This window comes from Salmo trutta, unplaced genomic scaffold (genome assembly GCF_901001165.1).
Source record: "Salmo trutta unplaced genomic scaffold, fSalTru1.1, whole genome shotgun sequence".
NCBI classification, from domain to species: Eukaryota; Metazoa; Chordata; class Actinopteri; order Salmoniformes; family Salmonidae; genus Salmo; species Salmo trutta.
In genome coordinates, this window is record NW_021822911.1 from 19,625,095 (window position 1) to 19,629,813 (window position 4,719).

General features: G+C 41.1%; 1 long non-coding RNA gene and 1 pseudogene across 1 annotated transcript; both read left to right on the top strand.

The window, feature by feature from the left end:
- Positions 1 to 830: 830 nt before the first annotated feature.
- On the top strand, positions 831 to 2,120 carry LOC115186759 (uncharacterized). Its single transcript, XR_003875883.1, has 2 exons — positions 831 to 871; positions 2,004 to 2,120. It is a non-coding gene; the product is annotated as an uncharacterized LOC115186759 (long non-coding RNA).
- Positions 2,121 to 2,185: 65 nt separating this feature from the next.
- LOC115186535 (zinc finger protein 180-like) lies at positions 2,186 to 2,986 on the top strand (annotated as a pseudogene).
- The last annotated feature ends 1,733 nt before the right edge of the window (positions 2,987 to 4,719 follow it).

Genomic DNA, 4,719 nt, shown 5'->3' on the forward strand with positions numbered 1-4,719 from the left:
CAGTATAGACCTAGTCTGTTCATTATATACATCTACATGATGTATTGTAACACCATGTAGGAGCAGTATAGACCTACAGTAGCTAGCTACTTATTAAGATTTAGTTTGACTTAGTGAAACTGGCTTAAATGTGCTGTAGTAAATATTTTTTATTCTCACTAATCAACCAACACATTCCTGTCTTTGTATGTCTCAATATAAAAGTATTATTTAGTTAAATCCATTTAAAATAATCTTTGTCTGTACATAAAATGTGATCCTCAACTGCGTTTCCCTCCAGTCAGCAGACGGCGATGTGCGTCTTTCAGGCGATGCTGCAGCGTGACGTATAATCTAGTGGACGGTTCTTCATAAACAACTCGTCAACCACCTCGGTAGCTTGCTAGCCAACATAGCCGAAAGATTCAAGCTATTTAGACGCTTTCGGTCTATATTACCTACTGTGTTTTAGACACACTTCTGTCGTATCTACTTGTTAACCTATTTAATTTAATATTACGTTATTTTTTATTAGTCAGCTATAGTAGCTGGCTGGTTAAGTTAGCATTAGCCTAGTCGCTAATGATAGCTAGCTAGCTAACATCCCCGAACATGAGCTCCCTAAACTACTCCCCTCCTGTTAAAGAAGATGAGGTCTGCTGGACGGAGAAAGAAGCTCTGGGACTGAACATTGTCGTGAAAGAGGAGGAGGAAGAAGAGGATGTTACAGTAAAACAAGAAGTAGAGGGTGAGGCTGTTACAGTGAAAGATGAAGAGAAAGACGTTGCTGTGAAAGAAGAGGAAGACGCGTTCAGAGTGAAAGAGGGGGAGGATGTTACAGTAAAAGAAGAAGAGGAGGAGGCAGTTTTTGAAGTGAAAGAGGAGGAGACAGGTCAGATTAACACCAGTAAATACTAATATTTAATAACGGGGCACAAACCCTGCAGTTGTTGAACTGATGAACACAAACGTGGTTTTAAAGCAGCAATGGTTTTTGTTTTGCACACATTTTAAAATGAAAAATCAGAGTCTGGTGTAATTCTGTTACTTTGGAATTGCCCAGCTCCTAACTATACTCAACAAAAAATATAAACGCAACATGCGACAACTTCAAAGATTTTACTGAGTTACAGTTCATAGAAGTCAATTGAAATATATTCATTAGGCCCTAATCTATGGGTTTCACGACTGGGCAGGTTCTGCTGCCATAGGCCCACCCACTGGGGTGCCAGGCCCAGCCAATCAGAATGAGGTTTTCCCAACAAAAGGGCTTTATTACAGACAGAAATACGCCTCCGCACCCCCCTCCCTCAGACGATCCCGCATGAAACATGGGACCAACACTTTCCATGTTGCGTTTATATTTTTGTTCAGTATATAAACTTAGGAACACATGTCAGCGTAGAGCCCTGAACTATAATAATAAGGCAGCAGTTTATCTGGCAGGACAGTGTGGTGTGTAGTGATCAGCAGTTTATCTGGCAGGACAGTGTGGTGTGTAGTGATGTGTTATGGAGGCACTTTGGTGATTCTTCATGTTCATCATTACTATTGTTTCTAAATGAATTATTTTAACACATTGGTTAAAAGTCTCTTGTCACAAAAATGTAATTACATGGAGCAATATACCACATTACTTCTTACTTACATTTCTTGTTTAACAAACACTACCAAGCTGCTCATTAGTTTTCTTGTAGTTGTGATTTTTGGTGTGATCAGTCATGGCAAAAAAAGATTTTGGCTGGTAAAAAATCAGTGGCTGGTATATTCTATCATCTGTCTGCTACAGTGGCTGGTATATTCTATCATCTGCCTGCTACAGTGGCTGGTATATTCTATCATCTGCCTGCTACAGTGGCTGGTATATTCTATCATCTGCCTGCTACAGTGGCTGGTATGTTCTATCATCTGCCTGCTACAGTGGCTGTTGGACCAAAATAAAACGAAAACAAGACTTTTGTCAAAGTTTGTAAAAACATTTAACCATTCACTACATTGACTGTCTGACTTTGACCTTCACACAGGAGAGAGACAGGACTATCGTGGATCCTCTGAAGAGCCTCAACAACACCGTGAAGCTGACGAGGCAGAGAAGAGTCTCTCCACATCAGGACACCTCAAGAAACACCAGCAGAGACTCACAGAAAGGAAGCCTCACTGCTGCTCTGACTGTGGGAAACGTTTCAAATCTTCATCAGAACTTAAAAAACACCAGCGAGTACACACAGGAGAAAAACCTTATAGCTGTAATCAATGTGGGAAGAGTTTTACTCATTCAAGTAATCTGAAAACACACCAGAGAACACACACAAGAGAGAAGCCTTACACCTGTGATCAATGTGGGAAGAGTTTTACTCAGGCAAGCAACCTGGTATCACACCAGAGAACACACACAGGAGAGCAGCCATATAGCTGTGAGCAATGTGGCAAGAGTTTTACTCAGTCAAGCAACCTGGTATCACACCAGAGAATACACACAGGAGAGCAGCCATATAGCTGTGAGCAATGTGGGAAAAACTTTTCTCGGGGAGAACGCCTCAAAGAGCACCAGAGAACACACACAGGAGAGAAACCTTATAGCTGTGATCAGTGTGGGAAGAGTTTTACTCAGTCACGCAACCTGGTATCACACCAGAGAACACACACAGGAGAGCAGCCATATAGCTGTGAGCAATGTGGCAAGAGTTTTACTCAGTCAAGCAACCTGGTATCACACCAGAGAACACACACAGGAGAGCAGCCATATAGCTGTGAGCAATGTGGGAAAAGCTTTTCTCGGATAGAACACCTTAAAGGACACCAGAGAACACACACAGGAGAGAAACCTTATAGCTGTGATCAGTGTGGGAAGAGTTTTACTCAGTCAAACAGCCTGAATAGACACCAGAGAACACACACATGATAGAAACCTTATAGCTGTAATCAGTGTGGGAAGAGTTTTACTCAGTCAAACAGCCTGGTATCACCAGAGAGCACACACAGGAGAGACACCTTACCACTGCTCTGACTTTGAAGAGCTTTGTTTCCCTAAGAAACCTGACACAACACCAGAGAACACACACAGGAGACAAATCTTACCACTGCTCTGACTTTGAAGAGCTTTTCTTCCCTAAGAAACCTGACACAACACCAGAGAACACACAGGAGAGAAGCCTTATAGCTGTGATCAATGTGACAAGAGATACTCTCATTCATGTGGTCTGATTAAACATCAGAAAATACATGTAAGGAGATCCACAGAGTGTAGAATGATCTCCAACACCAGACCTGGGTAGTAGAACACAGAGTGTGGAATGATCTCCAACACCAGACCTGGGTAGTAGAGCACAGAGTGTGGAATGATCTCCAACACCAGACCTGGGTAGGAGAACACAGAGTGTGGAATGTAGTGAACATTTTTTTATTCGCACTAATCAATCAACACATTCAGGTCTTTGTAAATGTAAGTATTTAGTTAATATAGCCTGCTAACATGAATTTATTTTAACCCTCTCATGCGTGAGTTCCAAATATCTCTAACGGTCGCCTCAGCGTGAGATTTTTTTATGCACGTGATGTTCGAACGTTCTCTCCATTCCAGAATGTGATTGTTACATAAACAACAACACTGAACGGCTCAGAGTGAGAGGGTACCGTGATTGATTGCCTGCACCGCCATTTGTATCAATAAATCACTGTCAGAAAATGTTTTGTGTGGTAATTATTTGTGTATTTACTGTTTTATTCACGTTTTCAATTCTAGGTGACAAATCATGCATTCCGATTCTTGCGTAGATTGTAATGGGCACATATTATGTGTGTAAAATACTTTTTTGAAGGTTGTACTGATTATGATGAGCCAAGCTGTTTCCAGCAGTGCAGCAATGTTTGTTGACATACAATGCATTCTGGGTTTCTTGTAGCCTACATTCTTCCGGTTAGGATGATCGTGTTGTGCTATAGATACTTCTGTGAATATCTAAACATTGCATCCAAAAATAAACTGCTCACATTCTGGACATAACTTTGTAAGGACTGTGTTTGTGTAAATAGTTTCTGAAAAGAAATGTGGCCAGCTCAAATGCTGATTGTTGCGTCATTCGAAACTGGCCGTTCAAAATGACTGTTCTAATCACATGGGTGTGATCGTACGCTTCAGGGACCACTGTAGAACGATCACACCCCGTGTGATGGTACGTGTGAAAGGGTTAACTAGGGAAAATGTGTCACCTCTGCAACAGAGTCAGGGTATATGCAGCAGTTTGGGCCGCCTGGCTCGTTGCGAACTGTGTGAATACTATTTCTTCCTAACAAAGACAGCCAACTTCGCCAAACGGGGGATGATTTAACAAAAGCCATTTGCAAAAAAGCACAATCGTTGCACGACTGTACCTAACCATAAACATCAATGACTTTCTTAAAATCAATACACAGAAGTATATATTTTTAAACCTGCGTATTTAGTTAAAAGAAATCCAGGTTAGCAGGCAATATTAACCAGGTGAAATTGTGTCACTTCTCTTCCGTTCATTGCACGCAGAGTCAGGGTATATGCAACAGTTTGGGCCTCCTGGCTCGTTGCAAACTAATTTGCCAGAATGTTACGTAATTATGACATAACATTGAAGGTTGTGCAATGTAACAGCAATATTTAGACTTAGGGATGCCACCGTTAGATAAAATACGGAACAGTTCTGTATTTCACTGAAAGAAATTTTTTTTTTTTTTTTCAAGATTATAGTTTCTGGATTCGACCATATT